At 46.9% G+C, this 18,713-nt stretch overlaps 1 long non-coding RNA gene and 1 pseudogene across 1 annotated transcript; both read left to right on the forward strand.

Moving 5' to 3' along the window:
- Positions 1-2,020: 2,020 nt before the first annotated feature.
- On the forward strand, positions 2,021-2,121 carry LOC131488910 (U6 spliceosomal RNA; annotated as a pseudogene).
- An 11,026-nt stretch (positions 2,122-13,147) lies between these two features.
- Positions 13,148-18,473, forward strand: LOC131488200 (uncharacterized). Its single transcript, XR_009250115.1, has 2 exons — positions 13,148-13,495; positions 13,887-18,473. It is a non-coding gene; the product is annotated as an uncharacterized LOC131488200 (long non-coding RNA).
- The last annotated feature ends 240 nt before the right edge of the window (positions 18,474-18,713 follow it).

The following is an 18,713-nucleotide window of genomic DNA, read 5'->3' on the forward strand; positions in this document are numbered from 1 at the left end:
ACTGGTGGTTACCAGAGGGGAAGTGGGGTGGGGAGGGGAATGGGTGAAATAGGTGAAGGGGATTAAGAGTACACTTCTCTTGATGAGCATTAACATATGGAACTGTTGAATTACTATAGTGTACATCTGAAACTAATTTAATTCTGTGTGTTATCTACGCTGGTAAAAAAAAAAAAACCCAAAAAACAAAACCCCAAAAAACCAAAAACCAAACCAAAACAAAAGCTCAGCACTAGAGAAAGGGCAGGGGAGATGCACCAGAACCTGGAGAACCTTTTCTTCCTTTAGTGACTTTTCAGCGCCCTCTACTGGTAAGGACAGGACTTCCAGCAAGATGGGCTAATAAAACCATGGAGTTAGTAGATGGCAGGGCTGGGTAGTACCAGTCAGATCCTGCAGCCAAAGAGGGAAGACCCACCAGTGGAATAGAACCCTCAAGTAGGCTGCTCCTCGGTTTTACAACTCTAGACCTCAAAGACGGTAGAAGAAATAAAGTTACATTTTAAAGTTACCTTTTGAAGCACTGCTCTTTCAATGCAAAATGTTTCAGTATTTGATGACTTAAAATCTGTTGAAAGGACAGTGATCTATTTTGCCTACGGAGATATAACCGCGGGAATTTGCAAAGGGCACCACAGTTACAGTAAGAACACAATGGGTGGTTGGCGGGACCTGCTTACAGGTAGAGATCATGCCAAGATGATTTTTCAGCTAAAGCAGATGAAAAACACCCCAACGCCCTTCAGATGAAATCAAGGTTGATGATTCACTGGGAGACGTTAGCGTCTCTGTTCTAGATTTTATGCCAAAGACATCATATATGTCTTTCTTGTATGTCCGCATTCACTTAGCTGGGAAGAGTGAAGAAGGAGCTAGACCACGATGACTAATGTGGAGGACAAAGGCAAAACACATACGGAAAAAATTAAACTTCCTTTTAACTTACAGCACATTGACAAGTCATTGAGACAGGCAGAGTGAACTTCCTCTAGGAACTCAGCTGCCTCCATGTTAATACTTTGCCAAGGGCAAAAGGCAATCTTGGCTTAACATTAGCCAGCCCTCCATGATCCTATAAGTCTCCTTTAATATGTAAAAGTTCCTTCAGAAACTACCTTTATGTCTAACCCCCAAGATATATGTTAGCAATCATCCTCCAAGCATATGGCCCACTAATCCACATCTGAAGGGTCTCACGACCCAGGTTTTATTAGACAGTAATAAATGACCTTTCCCTAACAACAGCTAGCCCCTCTAGGTCCTGGAAACCTTGCTTCCAAATTCCTTAGAGACTTCTGCTAACCCTAACCCCCTCCCAACTTGAAAGTATATAATCAGTCGCTCCTCACAACCCCAGTGCAGCTCTTTGTGCCCACAGGTCCCGTCCCCATGCTTTAATAAAACCACCTTTTTGCACCGAAGACATCTCAAGAATTCTTTCTTGACCGTTCAGTCCCAAATCCCAACATTTCACATCAAGGACCATCTGAAATCAGATTTAAAAACACACAACTAAACCCTTACAACATCTTTAGGAAGCGCAGACATTAAGAAGGAAGCCCCTGACTTGTCTTACAACTTTGGTTTTCTTTTTAACGCATCTGAAAGACATCAGCACCACTAGAAAGCCTTCTCATTTTAGTCTTGGAGAGCAACAAGATGTGGTTCTTCTGTCTCCAGAATCTGCATTCTCTGAGTCACCTTCTACACGTACAACGTCCATGTCTTGATACAAAGATTTTCATTTTATTGCCTTCGGAAAAAGAGAATGCAGCTATGGGAAGATGGTAAAGTTATTGCCATAATATGTCCACAGCATACTGAATACAGCGTTTTTGTATGTAGACTAATGAATCTTGAATTATGGAAGTAATACGTGAATGGGGACCTAGCCCAGATTTCTTGAATGAATGAATAACAATGGATGCAAGGGTGACTTTTCACTTTCTACTGTCTGTACTTTTGCTGTTTTTGTACAGTTTATTCTCCTGTGTCATTTGTGTAATTAAAAATAAATAAAGTTCTCACTTCGGCAGCACATATACTAAAATTGGAACAATACAGAGAAGATTAGCATGGCTCCTGGATGACATGCAAATTCGTGAAGCGTTCCGTATTTAAATAAATAAATAAATAATATCGGGGGCGCCTGGATGGCTCAATCAAAAGAGCATGCCACTCTTGATCTCAGGGTTGTGAGTCTGAGCCCCATGTTGCATATAGAGATCACTAAAAAAATGAATAGATGAATTCAAAAAACTAAACAAAAATCAAATCAAGAACATTTTCTTTCAAAAAAAAATGTTTAATGTTTATTTATTTTTGAGAGAAAGAGAGAGAGAGAGAGTACAAGCAGGGGAGGGGCAGAGAGAGTGAGAGTGAGAGAGAGAGAGAGGGAGACACAGAATCTGAAACAGACTCCAGGCTCTGAGCTGTCAGCACAGAGCCCGACATGGGGCTCGAACTCACGAACCATGAGATCATGACCTGAGCCGAAGTCAGACACCTAACCGACTAAGGCATCCAGAAGCCCCGATAACATTTCATTTTTTAAAATCATAAAAATAATATTTTTATACTGTGATTAAAAACCTGTGTATGTTTCTGATACAAAATGTTATCTAGACTGCGACATGTGGAGCATAGAACAGCTAGCTTAAGTGCTTAAACTATGAAAATTCTTTTTTTTTAAATATTTTTATTTATTTTTGAAGGAGAGAGAGACCGAGCGTGAGCAGGGGACGAGCAGAGAGAGAGAGGGAGACATAGCATTTGAAGCAGGCTCCAGGCTCCGAGCCATCTGCCCAGAGCCGGACGCGGGGCTCGAACTCACGAACTGGAAGATCATCACCTGAGCCGAAGTCGGACGCTTAGCCGACTAAGCCACCCAGGCGCCCCAAACTATGAAAATCCTAAAAAGAACACAGGACATAATTTTGATCTTAGAGATGATTATCTTTTTTTTTTTTTTTTTTCAACGTTTTTTATTTATTTTTGGGACAGAGAGAGACAGAGCATGAACGGGGGAGGGGCAGAGAGAGAGGGAGACACAGAATCGGAAACAGGCTCCAGGCTCCGAGCCATCAGCCCAGAGCCCGACGCGGGGCTCGAACTCACGGACCGCGAGATCGTGACCTGAGCCGAAGTCGGACGCTTAACCGACTGCGCCACCCAGGCGCCCCTAGAGATGATTATCTTTTTGCAAATTACTACCGGAGTATAACTGACATATATGACATTAGTTTTAGATTGGGACACTTTTCTTAGGTACGACACCAAAAACACAATCTATAAAAGAAAACAATGATGAATTGGACGTCATCAAAATTCAAATGTAAAAGGTACATAATCTTTGATCCAGAAATGCCTGGAGCCAGGGACATCTTGTCACACCAGATAGCAAAAAGCTATTATCAAAGACTGCTAGGGTCATGCTCAAAAGGTCTCAGATGCCACTCTGACTGTGAAGAGGCCAAAGATGGAGTAGTTGAGTTTTTTTGGTTTTGTTTTTGTTTTTTAGTAGGGTCCACACCCAGCATGGTGCCCAAAGAAGGCATGAACTCATGACCCTGAGATGAAGATCTGAGCTGAGATCAAGAGTCAGATGTCGGGGCGCCTGGGTGGCGCTGTCGGTTAAGCGTCCGACTTCGGCCAGGTCACGATCTCGCGGTCCGTGAGTTCGAGCCCCGCGTCAGGCTCTGGGCTGATGGCTCGGAGCCTGGAGCCTGTTTCCGATTCTGTGTCTCCCTCTCTCTCTCCCTCTCTCTCTGCCCCTCTCCTGCCCGTTCATGCTCTGTCTCTCTCTGTCCCAAAAATAAATAAAAAACATTAAAAAAAAAAAAAAAAAGAGTCAGATGTCAACCAACTGAGCCACCCAGGTGCCCCTGGGGCAATTGAGTTTTAATAAGAATAACAACCGTGGGGCCCTGGCTGGCTCAGTTGGTAGAGCATGCTGTGGAGTTCAAGTCCCACATTGGGGGTAGAGTTCACTAAAAAAGAAAGAAAGAGGGGCGCCTGGGTGGCGCAGTCGGTTAAGCGTCCGACTTCAGCCAGGTCACGATCTCGCGGTCCGTGAGTTCGAGCCCCGCGTCAGGCTCTGGGCTGATGGCTCGGAGCCTGGAGCCTGTTTCCGATTCTGTGTCTCCCTCTCTCTCTGCCCCTCCCCCGTTCATGCTCTGTCTCTCTCTGTCCCAAAAAAAAAAAAAAAAAAAAAAATGTTGAAAAAAAAAAAAAGAAAGAAAGAGAGAAAGAAAGAAAGAAAGAAAGAAAGAAAAAGAAAGAGAAAAAGAAAATAAAGAATAACATTTGCAATGGATTAAAGCCCATCGAATGTGTTTAGAACCATGAGATCATAATAACATTTAAAAAGTAAGTGGCCGGGGGTGCCTGGGTGGCTCAGTCGGTTAAATGACTGACTCTTGATTTTGGCTCAGGTCATGTCTCACAGCTGGAGTCCCAAGTAGGGCTCTGGGCTGACAGTGGAGCCTTCTTGGGATTCTCTCTCTCCCTCTCTCTCTGTCCCTCCCCGTGCTCATGCACATGTGTGAGCTTTCTCTCTCTCTCTCTCTCAAAAAAAAAAAAAAAATAGCTGGCCACATTTGCAAGATGATAAGATGCCAATTCTTTATCCTAAAAACTGGTAAATAAAAGATTTAAGCATTGGGGCACCTGGGTGGCTTGATCAGTTAAACGTCCGACTCTCATTTCAGCTCAGGTCACGATCTCATGGTTCATGAGTTCAAGCCCTGCGTTGGGCTCTGTACTGACAGTGTAGAGCCTGCTTAGGATTCTCTCTCCCTCTTTTTCTGCCCCTCCCTCGCTTGTGCTTTCTCTCTCCCAAAATAAATAAATAAACTTAAAAAAAGACTTAAGCATTTATTTTGCCTTGCTTATATAATATGTACCACTGGGTAACCAAAAAGCATGGCCTTGAGGTTTTCTTCTGCATCAGACTTTGCCCTTGTTCCTCTGAGGCATCTTGGAACAGGGTTTTAGATTAGGTCTGGAGTCAGTGAGCAAAGGTCGGGATCAGACATGAAGAGAGCAAGCATTCCCTTGTAAGGGTAACACACACTTCAGTGGGCATGGGATATGGAGGTTCAGGATACTTGGCATTCTCTGATTTCTTTAAAATACTGTCATTTGAATTCTTGGGGTTCCCAAACTTTCCCAATCAATGCCTTAAATTTCACACAAAAGATCCGGATATAGTATGAATTCAATTTATTTGTTATGACCCTATCTTCAGCTGCACTAACCCTGTAGCTACTGGGGTAAAAAATTCTTTTAAGCTACGCATGAGAACTACTTGGTGCTTTGTGGTTTCAGCCAAGAATTTAATGCCCTGAAATTTTCACTTTCTTTTTCTTTTTTCAGTTGTTTTTAAGTTTATTTATTTTTGAGAGAGAGAGGAGAGAGAGACACAGAATCTGAAGCAGGCTCCAGGCTCCAAGCTGTCAGCACAGAGCCCGATGGGGGGCTCAAACTCATAAACCATGAGATCATGACCTGATCCAAAGTCAGACACTTAACTGACTGAGCCACCCAGGCGCCCCAATGAACTTTTCATTTTCTTTAAGCTCCCCAGTCCAGTCAAAAGCATTTGGCTCCTTCCCACAAGATATTTATTTGTTTTTTATTTTTTCAAAAAGATATTTATTTATTAATTACAGAGAAAAAAAAAAAGGAACATACAGTGGAGAAACCCAATGGACACTGTTTTACCTAAGCAGTCAAGGTTTGAATCACCAATAATAAAACATATCGACATCAGTTACTCAAATTGCTGGAACTCAAAATCCCCCACCAGAAAGAAAGAGGTATAAGCCTTGATGGACCTTTTTAAATTTTAAACACAACATACGCAATATGAGTGTGATGCTCTGAATTATTTACCAGGTGTGGTAGGCAAAACCATGCCTCCCCACAAGTTATCTACATCCTAATCCCCAGAGTCTGTGAATATGTTACCTTAGATGGCAAAAGGGATTTTGCAGCTGTGATTAAACATAGGATCTTTAGATGGGGAGACTATACTGGATTTTCTGGGCAGACCTAATGTAATCACAAAGGTCCTTACAAATGATACACGAAGGCAGTAGTGTGGGTCAGAGAGACTGATGGAGATGCTCTCCTGCTAGCTTTCTTTTCTTTTTTTTTTTTTTAATTTTTTTTTTCACCGTTTTTTATTTATTTTTGGGACAGAGAGAGACAGAGCATGAACGGGGGAGGGGCAGAGAGAGAGGGAGACACAGAATCGGAAACAGCCTCCAGGCTCCGAGCCATCAGCCCAGAGCCCGACGCGGGGCTCGAACTCACGGACCGCGAGATCGTGACCTGGCTGAAGTCGGACGCTTAACCGACTGCGCCACCCAGGCGCCCCTCTCCTGCTAGCTTTGAAGATGGAGGAAGAGGCCACATGCCAAACCTCTATCACCTCCTCCCCCCATCCTCATCTCAGCTAATGAGTCTGTTTCCCACTTCCTTGGCAAAATGGAGGCAGTCGGAATTTCCACCCATCATTGCCACATATACCCCCCAGCGCCTGCTCTGCTTGTTCTCTGAACCAGCCAAGCTCCTGTCCAAAGCCAATCCCCTACTTGTCCTCCACTTTCTATCTGCTCTCGTCTCCTCAAGGACTCTGCTCTAGCAAGTCCCTCCTCTCTCCTATAGCAATGTTTGCTCCCTACCGGATCTTTTCTATCAGTATACAGACTACAGACATGTAGTTAATTCCTCCCCTCTTAAAAGCATATAAACATTATCTTGATCTTACTTCCCTTGGCAACTACCACTCATACTTTTGTTCCTTTTTGCAGAAAAAAAAAAAAAACCTGTTGATACTCCTTATCTCCAATTTCTCCACTTCAATTCCCTCCTAAACCCATCCCAACCTGTCTCTCAGCTTGGCCATCCATGGAAAAAGTCATCCGTGACATCCAAGTCTTAAATTCTTAGTTCTCATCTATTGACCTCAACTATTCTTATTTCAAAATTGACCTGACAGACTACTCTCTCCTTGTGGAAATCTTTTTTGCACTTGACCTTCTAGGACATATTCCTTTGCTCTTCCTCCTGTGTCAGTGGTCTCTCTCAGTCTCCCTCTCCTCCCTGATCTCTTCAGGCTTCTGGATTTGGACTCCTCTCTTTTCTAACGTGCTCACTCCAGATTTGTGGTGTTAAGCACCATTTATATACCAAGGTCTCCCCCCAAATTTATATCCAATTCAGACCTCAATCTTTAACCCCATATCTCCTTTCCAACTTCCCCCTCAACATGTCTCTTTCTTGTTATAAGCAGTGAAGAATTGAGGATATTTGTTGCCACAGTTTAACATGGACTACCGTTAGGGCTCCTAACTTGTCAACAAGTCCTCTCTACCACTTTATTTAAAATTGCAACCCTGATTTTCCCAGTCCGACAAACTTGCTCTACATTTTTTTCCCATAAACATAACATCTAATTTTGTTATTCATGATGTCGGTTGTTAGGTCTCTGCCCCCACTAGACTGTAAGCTCCACAAAAGGAGAGACCAGTAGTTTGTAAACTAATGTATCCCAAATGTCTTGAACAGGATCTAGCATAAAAGGTTTGTTGAATGAATGAATTACATTATCCTATTTGTATATATGACAAGTTTTCCCCCCATGAATAAATGGGAATCTCTCTGTATCCATAACATCTAGTACTTACAGACTGACACTTTGCTCTATCTTTTTATGCGATTCCTCCCCTCTTCCAGGACATGCATGCTTTTTCAACCTATGAGTTTTTACATATAAATAAAGGCTGATCCTTATTTCGGAAATTGTGATACTGTATCTTTTAATATTTTTCCCATTGCATTTTTTCTAATTTCATCATTGGGAATGCCAATTACCTTATGTTAGATTTCATTTATGAATCTTCTACCTCGATTACCTTTTCTATAATCATTTTACAGTGTTGTTCCCTCCTATAATGTTTTGCTCAGAAACAGGCAACTTAATTCAAGCTAATGAACCACTGGGAAAGATGTGTAGGGGAGACTATCTTCAGTCTTTCAGGGGCTTCAGTCTTTGATGAAGAAATGCCATCAGTCCATGGTCACCCAGTGTAGATGGCAAGGAAGTTTAAATACCTCGACCTAACTCCTTCACCCTTTCATTCTTTTGTGAATTATTCCTGTTGGCCACATCACCTGGCAAAAAATGGGCAAAGGAGCCCATCCATACCATCATAGAGCCCACCATCCCAGGGCATGGAGCAAGCTGGAGAGGATGGCAAGTGGATCTGGAGATGCAAAGGGAAAATATCTAGTATCAGATATTCTTTGTGTGTGTGGGGTGGGGGGGAGTTCCTTCTCCTCTAAAAAAGAGATCCAGGAATGGAAGGACATGTTCTCTCTTTCTTCTCTGGGTGTTATATCCGGATACATTGCTTGGAACCTCTAAAGTCAACTTCTTCCTTTGAAAAGATGCATCGACTGGCCCTCCTCTGGATTTCTCGGTTTGTGAGATATTACATTTAATTATTCTAAGCCACTTTTTGAGTTCTCTTTTACTCACAGCTTATTGCATGATAAATGGATGATGGTGAGCTGCCTGGAGTGGCATTCTAACTACTAATGAATAAAGTTCTTTGGATTCAATTTTTCTATTTATGAGTGGTGCCTGTGAAGCCTAATAATAAAAATTCAGATGGGGTGCCTGGGTGGCTCAGTCGGTTGGGCGTCCGACTTCAGCTCAGGTCATGGTTTTGTGGTGTGTGGGTTTGAGCCCCGTGTCAGGCTCTGTCCAGCTCAGAGCCTGGAGCCTGCTTCAGATTCTCTCTCTCTCTCTCTCTCTCTCTCTCTCTCTGTCCTTCTCCTGATTGTGCTCTGTCTCTCTGTCTCTCTGTCTCTCTCTCTCTCAAATAATGAACATTAAAAAGAAAAATTAGTGGGGCACCTAGGTGGCTCAATCAGTTAAGCATCTGAATTTGGCTCAGGTCATGATCTCACGGTTTGTGAGTTCAAGCCCCGCGTTGGACTCTGTGCTGACAGCTCAGAGCCTGAAGCCTGCTTCAGATTCTATGTTTCCTTCTCCCTGCCCCCCCCCCCCGCTCATGCTCTGTCTCTCTCTGTCTCTCAAAAATAAATAAACATTAAAAAATGTTCATGCTTATTTTATAAATAAATGCTTATTTACTTCTGAGACAGAGAGAGACAGAGCATGAGCGGGGTGGGGGGGCAGAAAGAGAGGGAGACACAGAATCTGAGGCAGGCTCCAGGCTTGAGCTGTCAGCACAGAGTCTGACGTGGGGCTCGAACTCATAAACCGTGAAATCATGACCTGAGCTGAAGTCAGTCACTCAACCGACTGAGCCACCCAGGCGCCCCAAAAAAATTTTTTAAAAATGAAAAATTAAAAAAAAATTCAGACCCTATTTAAAATATATTGGTAAAAGTCAATGCTAGGAACGTAATATAGAATAATGATCCTACTATAAATCAAAATTTAAGCAGGCATAATTCACTGTCACCATAATTGGCTGTCATAGAGAAACTCATGGAGCCTGTGGAAAGTCACTGCATTCATGTCCCCAGTTATTGGCTTCTCTGTATTCACCATTTTCCCTGTAGCTTTGTAGTCTCCTCCCACTCTGACTCTGGGTTGAACTTGTGACCGACTTGGTCAAAAAGAATGTGGAGTGCCATGCTCCATGCCTTGGCCTCAAAAGGCTTTGTATTCCACCTCCCTCTAGGAACACTGCCACTTCCATGTGGGCAAGCCCAGGTTGGTTGCTGGAAGATGAGAGACTGTGTAAAGGAGAGCCCAATGGTCCCACTTGAGATTATGCTAGACCAACCTACAGCCAGCTGATCCCAAAGTATGTGAGAGATACAATACAAGACCGACAGAGTTGCCTACCTGACCACAAAGTATTAACTGAATACATCCAAAGCCAGACTGCCCAGTTGATCAATAGACTTGTGTACAATAAATGTGCAGTGTTTTAAGCTACTGTTTTGGGGTTGTTTGTTATAAAGCAATAGCTAACTGATACAGAACCTCAAGGATTAACAAATCTGAATGGGTACCATGCCACAAAGATTGGCCCTACTGACTGTAGGAATAATGTGAAAAGATTTTTCTTCTATCTGTAGTCTATTTTTACCACATGGAGGATGCTTTGTTTATAAGAATTTACTAGATATGGCTCCAATTGAAAATCCTCATGAGAGGGATGCCTGGATGGCTCAGTTGGTTGAGTGTCTGACTCTTGATTTCAGCTCAGGTGATGAGCTCATGGTTGGTGGGCTCGAGCCCCATGTTGGGTTCTTGCACTGAGAGCACAGAGCCTACTTGGGATTCTCTCTCTCTCATTTTCTCTCTGTTCCTCCCCTGCTCTCCCTCTCTCTCTTTCACAAAATAAATAAATAAACTAAAAAAAAAATGCTCATGAGACAGTTCTTGGCTCTGCCCAGAAGTCAGGACTGAACAGTTATGGAAAACCAACTGAGAGGCCACATTCCTGTGCCCGTCCCCACCCTCACTGCTATGATACTAAAATCTTGGGGATGGAGCATACCCATGGGAGCCACTTGGGGGCAGATATGTGATGGGTAAGAAATTAAACATGGATGGTTATAACCCAATGGTGGAATAGTGAGTGCAGAGGGAATTTACCAACTGTCCCAAATTGTCCCAACTCTGTGGACTTCCTGGAGTGACTGGCTATTCCAGAGGAGATTCATATCAAGAGGCAGAGTGGGTCTATGCAGACAACTGTAAACACACCTTGGGAGAAAAACTTTGGGATCAAAAAGAGGGAATACCCCAATATCCTTCAGCATTTCCTACTGGAGGAAACAGTAGGAAAGCATTTAGGAGAAGCTATTTAGATACACATCTGAGTGAATCTAGATAAAGATTTACTTTGTCTAGAGTAAATAAATGGATGGATTTCTCCAGACCTTTTAGGATTGCCATAATGGCAGCAAATCCTGTTAACAAGCTCATGGGAAAACAACAGAACCATCCAGGATGAAGGAAAGATGTTGACTGAATTGGTGTCCTTTGAATGGGGACAGGAAAGCCATTAATGGGCCTTGGAAGTCCAGGATCCGGTAAGTGGAGTGAGTGTCAACCAAATGGGGAAATGTGCCCATTGCTGATGGTTCAGATTCCTGAAAAATCTAAACCACACTGGAAGCAGTGTCTTTAAACTGGAGCTTTAGAAAGTGTGACTACCAGCCTCTTGGATTCCCTTTAATGGTTTACACTCAAACCCTTGGCATCCCCAAGTGGGTTAGCTAAGAATAACAGGGGAGGCAGCAGCAGTGGAGGCCAGATTTTGAATCTCCACTTAAAACAGAGCAACTATATAATAAAATCAAATCACATGGTCAGAGTTTTGCAACAAAACTAGGTAACATGATATACCCATGAGCTCCAAAACACAAGCCAGTAAAAACAAACTAACAACATCCCCCCGCCCCCGGTGCCACCCCGAGACTGGCATGGAGTCAGCATCTCCGCAGGAAAAACAAGAAAGCAAAAGACCTGAGAATAGTTATTCACTGGCAAATAGGGCAGGTCAATTTAAAGGCAGCAAGCTGAAACCAGGAAGCGTCTTCTCAGCCCAATACTAGATAAATGCAAGGGGTCCTGCATTAGTAGGAAGAGTCTCTTAGAAGATGACACTAATGGGGTGCCTGAGTGGCTCAGCTGGGTAAGCGTGGGACTCTGGATTTCGCCTCAGGTCGTGATCTCATGACTGGTGAGATCGTTGGTGAGATGGAGCCCGGCGTGTGGCTCTGTGCTGAGAGCTTGGAGCCTGCTTGGGATTCTCTCTCTCTCTCTCTCTCTCTGCCCCTCCCCTGTTCTCTCTCTGTCTCAAAAATAAATAAGCTTAAAAAAAGATGGCATTAAAATGATGCACGGTGCACATTTTTATATATGCAGAGATAAACAAGCATCTAACTCCTATGAACTCTCAAAATCCTGGGAGGTGGGGGCGAGTCCCTGCTCCTCTGCTGACCTTGGGCATTTGCTAATGGAGGGGGGGGGGGTAGCCCGGGATGAGCTATCTCCTCAGTCTCTCTTACTAAGGGTCTCACAGGGGTGTGCTGAATTCCCTGTTATTCCACTGCCTAAAAATCCCTAGATCAGGGGCTTAGAGACCTGGGCTGTATCCATGGCTGCTGAAACTTCGGGCAAAACATTTCACTTTTCTGAGTCTCAGTCTCTTTACCTGTAAAATGGGAATCATTTTAATAAGTGTTGTGCTGCTTATATCAAGAGACTATGGGGTGGACCAACAGAGACCACTGATCTGGAAGTGAGGGGGTCACAATTGCTTTTCACAGCACGAGTTCAGGTGGCGGTTCTGCCCTACAGTTGGGAGATCTTAGGCAAGCTGCAACTTCCCTCAGCCTGTTCTCACCCGTAAAATCGAAATAGTAATCATCATCGTCGTCATCGTCTGAATTAAGAGCTGCTGTGAGAATGAAATGAAGCACTTATCAACTTAGACATATCGAAAGCACTCACTAAACTTTACTAATGTCTCAGTGATGCCTTTGTTAATTAGTCCTTATGCGAAGACTAAGATCTTTTGTGCTTTTCCCACTAGCAAGCGCCAGAGGGCGACATAGACGGCGAGACCCCAGCTGCAAGCACTCCTGACGCAGCGCCACCATTGGCCACGTGGTGGCGCTAAGACACACGATGTCTGATATTTCCGCAAAGTTTGGGGAACAGAAAGAGCTGACGGAATAAGAGAGGATAGGGGGGTAAAGGGGAGCTCTGAGGCTGGAGGAGCCCTGAACCGAAGGGTCAGGGGTCCCTGGACCATGTAGCTTCCAGATTTCCGGGACACAAAAGGATCATTTGGGAATGAATGGGTTTTGGAGTCTTTTTGAATAAGAGGGCGCCCCCTTCCTTCTAGCGCCGGGTGTGCATCCCCTTCCCTAGGGCAGCCTGGATGCTGGAAGAGGGATCGTTCGTCTCGGTGCGCTCCTCCTCTCCTAGTTCTAGCTCATTCATCTGCGGCCGCGGTACGCCGTTGCCATGGAGACGTGATGCAGGCGGGGGTGGGAGGGAGGCCCCTGGTGACGTCCGCGCTGCTCGCAGCTCGTCTCCCGCGGCCTCCCAGTTCTTGCCTATTTTGGAAGAGAGCCGCAGCCCTTCTGCTGATGCGCGCGCGCTGGCGCCTTTTAAAGGCAACCGGCGGAGTGGCGGCTCCGCTAGAGGCCGGGAGCTGCCCCCGCCCCCGAGCCGCGAGCCCGGCGCGGAGCCTGGGCCCGGGAAGCCCCCCGTGCCATATACCCCACCCCCATTTTAGCGCCCTCCACTCACTTTAGGGAAATTTCATCCATGAGAAAGGAGGTCCTGCCCTTGCCCCTCGTCCCCCTCCTCCCTCCAACAGGGGAGATTCTTCTTCCATAGGAGCCTTGGAAGGAAACAAGATGCCAGGCCTAGCGCGTTTGGGGATCCTCTCTGGACAAGGCCACAGAGTGAAAACATCAGGTGAGAACTTCACTGCCCGCGGGGCTACCCCGGGTCTCTGGAGACCCATGCCCCCCTCCAGCTTCCTGCCTTAGCCTTTTTGTCCCGGGCTTAGCCTGGGGTTGGTTTAAGATCTTAGCTGGAAGGCCCCTGATCAGTTTCTCCAGAACACCCATTAAACTGAAAGGGAAACTGAGGCCCAGAGAAGACTTAACCAGGGTCACATGGCATGTTCCTGGAGAGCGATGAGCCAGAGCCCAATGATGTAGGCTTCGGAGCCAGAGGTCAATCCTGTGTTCCTTAACCTTGAGAATACCTGGCACAGTGTGTCAGCCTCTGGCCCTTGCCCTGTACCCAACAGCGGAGCCAGACATCTCCTCTTCCAGCATGGCATCTGCTTCTTCTTCCCCAGGACAGTCCAGACCTAGATGGGCTTTCCGGACAGTTAATCACTCCAGACAAGCTTCTGGATCCCATGGACTCTATGGCCAACCAACTAGGTTGCTACTTGCAAATGTCTGCTTCCATCGAAAGCTTCCTACAGGTCACCAGCTCTCTGGAATTTTCTGGGACCAAACCTTTTCCAGACTGCTTACAAGCACCAGCTAGTTTCTGGATGGACGTATGGCTTAACGGTTCTGGCAGAGCTCCCCAGAGCCATGTGGACCCAGCTTTTTGGATTCCCCTGCCCAATACTAATGATGCCTGCACTCTCCCTGTAACAATCACAAGGGTGTTTGACCAGAACTCATTGAAGACTTCTGTGAAGTACTTGACCATGCCCAAGGTGATGTATAGATTCCTGACGTCTCTGGGCCCCTACTCTGGACCAGGGCTGGGGACCCAAAGGTGGATCCAACCCAGCCTGGCTGTGAGCACCAAGCCTGGCAAAGGAGAGAGGTTCCTGCTCTGGAGAAGTTAGCCCTGGAATCTTGAATGGCTTTTCCTAGGGGTATCCATTGCCAGAGCCAAGCCTTTAAATGAACACAAGTGGAAACTGAGGCATCCCTCCAGGAGACATTATTTGCCAAGCTCACACAGCAAGTCAGTACATTGTTGAGACTGGTTCCCAGAACACCGCCTCCTGGCCTGGTCTCTTTCTCTGCCTCTTGGTCCCAGAGGCCAGCCTTTACAAGGCACACAAAGGTCACTGCACTGTGAGCCAGGAACCTGGTTCAGGGTCCACTTCTACTAAACGATGGCTGTGTCACTTGGATCACTCAATTCTCTGTACTAGGTCTCAGTCACCCAAGGCGGATGACTAAGGGGCCCCCCACTCCAACTGTGAGTCTGGGATTCTCTGAAATGTGGTATTTTTCCAGGCTGTGGAGTCCCTCTATGGCAGTCTGTGGGACACTGCTGGGGTGTTTTCCTCCAGGCTGAAGCTAAGGAGGAGTATAAAGAGACAGTACTTGCTTCAGCCGCGGGCTGTGCAGACCTCTCCGAGGATGACCTGGGGTCTGTCTTACACACCTTGGAGCCCTGCGGATCTCTCCAGTGGTAAGTCCCCTCATGCACTTGGCACAGAACTGTGAGAATGGCCTCTGATGGTGCTTGCTTCCATCAATGTTCACACAGGCCAGGTCTCCAAGGCCCAAGGCGGCCCTGCTTGTCCAGGGCTAAGGACTTCATCCTCTGGGAGACTTCAAGCCCACCCAGAACCTAGTACTAGGCACGTGGGCTCTTCCTACCTCACACTGGGCCTCAGAGAGGCAACATTCAACCTCCAAAGCCTGAGAGGCACTGGCCAGCTGGGTCTTGGACCCAGAGATGCTCAAAATGCCAGAGAGGGGAGGTCCCTTCCAGGCCAAGTGGTCCAACCCACTACCACTGACATTTTGCAATCAGGGAAACTGAGCCCAGAGAGGGGAAGGAGCTTGCATAACACCCAAGTAGGCTGGTAGTGGCAGGGTTACAACCAGAATCTTTGTCTTCTGCCCAGGGCTCTCCCCTGCATCAAACACAATCCACTGAGATCTAGGCTGAGCCCACCTCCAATCCTCCAGAACCTTGACAATCCTTGACAGAAGGCTCCTTCAGCTCATCCCCTGTCTATTCTAGGTGATTCGAGAGATTTCCCTTCAGCTGGATGGTCCTTTATCCTAAAGCTTCCTGGTGTTCCCTCCCCATCTGCTCAGGGTTAATCTTTTCCTGCTTCCAGGATCTGCTCCATCAATAGGCCATAACTGCCGCTCCTGTTTTCTTGCTGTGGTCCAACCAACTCCTTGCAGCTCTAGCATTTCCAAGGATGGGGAGTCTCTGGTTGCTCCTAGGGTTTCCCTTCTGTCACTGGCCAGTCCCAGGTCTACTACTTTCCCACGACCACCTCAGCCTTGAACCCCATCAGTCTCTCCTGGGATGCTGCGGACCATTCCTTGCAGACTCCCTCTCTGCTGGACCCAGGGCCAGTGGGAATGATAAGAGCTCACGTGTGGGGTTGCCATGAGGTTTTAGTGAGTTAATGCCCGCATTAGGTATATAAGGTGCATCTGTGAACTCTCATGTCGCAAGGTATGTTCAGGTGATAAGAAGGAGATCCTTGAAGCTAGCGCCTATGGTGGCCTAGGCACCTGGGGGCAGAAGAGGGAAGGTGGCCGGGAGGAATCTGGGGTAGCTGGGAGTGATAGAAACCAGGAGTGTTTTAAGTTGGGGAAGAAGTTGGTTAGGTTGGCTTCTAGAAAAACAGCAAGGAGAGCTGAGTTGCTGAGCACTGAAAGGGCTCACTGGGCCTCCCTGCCTGGACTTGCTGAGTACCATGGGAGCCGGTGGTACCCGGGAAGGACCACACTGGGCCCAGGGCCAGAGCCCTCAGGATGATTTTGTGTGTGTCCCTCAACCTTCCCAGCCCCCCGTGTCCTTTTCTTTGGAACCGCTGCAGCCCCTAGCCCAGCCCAGCCCATCTGGTGCTCTCGGACCAAGCTGGGCCAAGGCTACAGAAAGCCAGTGGGTGCCTGGGTCCTGTCATTCCACAACGACAGAGCATGTGCTGTCTCCCAAAGCAGCTCATGCCATCTCTTCAGAGGCTTGTTCAAAATTATATTTTTCATAAAGGTGAAGTAATGGTGGCCGACAGTCCGTCATTCAACGTTGATCGTGCTCCCTTCATGCGGCGGGCATTGTTCCAGGTGCTTTAATGATTTAACTCATTTAACTTTCCATCAAGCCTTTGATGCAGGAGCTATTATTCTCCTCACATCCCTGTTTAACAGATGGGTAAACTGAAGCATGAGAGGTTAAGCCATTTGCCCAATGTGAAGGAGCCAGGACTCCACATGGAAGTCTCACCCCAGAGCCCCTCGCTGGATGCCCACCCTCTCCTGCCTCTCTGAGCCCCAGGATCCCTCCCACTCACCTGCATTCCCACAAAGAAGTTACTGGCTTTCCCCACACACCCGTCTGCTCTCCCCGATGGGCCCCCTCTTGGTCCTGCCCGTACACAGGAGCCAAGCCTCCTGGTCAAGGTGGGGGCTCAGCTGCCGTTAGCAGAGGCTGCCCCCTCTTCACCCGCACTCCGCACACCTGTTAACACAGCCTCAGGCTGTGAGGGCTTCTCACATTATGCAGCTCCCCATCCCTGTAAAGGGTCTCATTTCCGCACTCCTCTGTCTACCCCACCCCACACAGCACAGCTCGACGGGCCAGTCACTAGACATCCAGCAACTCGGCTCAATTACACGTCCTTAGGGAGACCACCCTGGACTCCCCGGGCTCAGTCAGTCCTCGTTTGGCTCTTCCTACACGCCTTGCCTCGCTTCTTTGCAGCAATCATTTCACATCCGTGGCTTAAATGGCTTGATGGTGTTTCTTGCTTTCTCACCAGCCTGGATGCTCCATGAAGTTAACGCCAGGCCTGTGTTTCCACACATTGCATCACCAGTGCCTAGCACAGAGCCTGGCACAAACTCAGTGCTCGGATGTGTGTGCATGAATGAAATACATATCTGAGGCCCTGCTCTGAGCCGGGTCCTAGGCTAGATGCCGAGAATGTGGAGACCAGATTGCACCAGAGATGCTGGTGAGGAGACAGCCAAGTAAACCAGCAATGACAACGTAGGATGAGGAAATGCAGGAAGCTGTGGGGGCACTGAGAAAGGGTCCCAGACCCAACTAGGAGGACAGTAGGGCCAAGAGGAATTCACCGGTGGGAGGGAGTGGGGGTGGGAGGGGTGGAGGACTCTGAAACTGGGCCGAACTAGTAAATGAAGGGTGGAGGGTCTGTCTCTTCCTCCAGACCTCCTTGCCCCAAGGGCAAGGCCAGAGTCCTGAACTCCTGTCTACCACTTGAGGCTTACAGGAGTGTTGGGTCTCTGCTGTGCATTCATAGAGCATTTTAGGTGATTGATTTTCCTCCCCTCCTTAGAACACGGGTGGTCTGATGCGCTCTTCATTGTATTAGTTGTGCCCTCCTCTCCCAGCCCTGCCTCCAGGTCCTTGCCCAAAGCAGCCTCATCTTTTCCCACCTGGCTACACTCTCCCCTCCCCACCCACTCCACGGCTCCGTGTCCCTCACCTTCACGGTTCAGCCCACTCACCCAGCTCTGACCGTCTCAACGTGTGGGTGCCGGCATGTACCCTCTTCACATGAGATTTGTTGATTTCATAACCATAAATAGATAAAATGTTCTGAATATCTCCCTGTGCAAGTAGATTGGGGGAGTGATCACATAATGAAAAGGCCTTGGGAGAAAGAAAACAGGCTGCTAAAGACGCAGCTGAAGACTAGACAGCCACTGCACAGACCAGCTCTATACAGCGATTATACTTTGACTCCACAGACTGGTGAACCCTAGGCCTGGGACTGGGGTGATACTTGGGAATCTGTTAGAGAACTTTTATGTGGTTTCAAGCTCATGGATTCAAAAGAACACTCTGGTAAAAAAATAATAATAATAATAAAATGGAAAGAAATAGAAATCGGGGAACCTGGTTTCTGATTCTGGAATTATTTCATTCTAGCTGTGACCCTGGATAACTTAATAAACCTCTCTGAGAAGGTGCATAGAGATTCTTCCCCGTGGTTAGACTGGAGGCTCCAGGAGGCCCGAGTCCCCATAATACCATGACTCTCTTCCCATCAGGGCTTTCTGTCTTCCGGAAAATACCTTAATCACCAAATATGGGACACCTCCCCTTCCCAAAATGCAGTCTTGAGACTAGGGTTGAGGTAAGGATGGAATGGAGTACCCCGATTTTTTGTTGCCAACTCCAACTTTGTTGCCATGGCAGCAGGATGTGGAGC

The sequence above is a fragment of the Neofelis nebulosa genome, chromosome 10, assembly GCF_028018385.1.
Source record: "Neofelis nebulosa isolate mNeoNeb1 chromosome 10, mNeoNeb1.pri, whole genome shotgun sequence".
In the NCBI taxonomy this organism is placed as follows: Eukaryota; Metazoa; Chordata; class Mammalia; order Carnivora; family Felidae; genus Neofelis; species Neofelis nebulosa.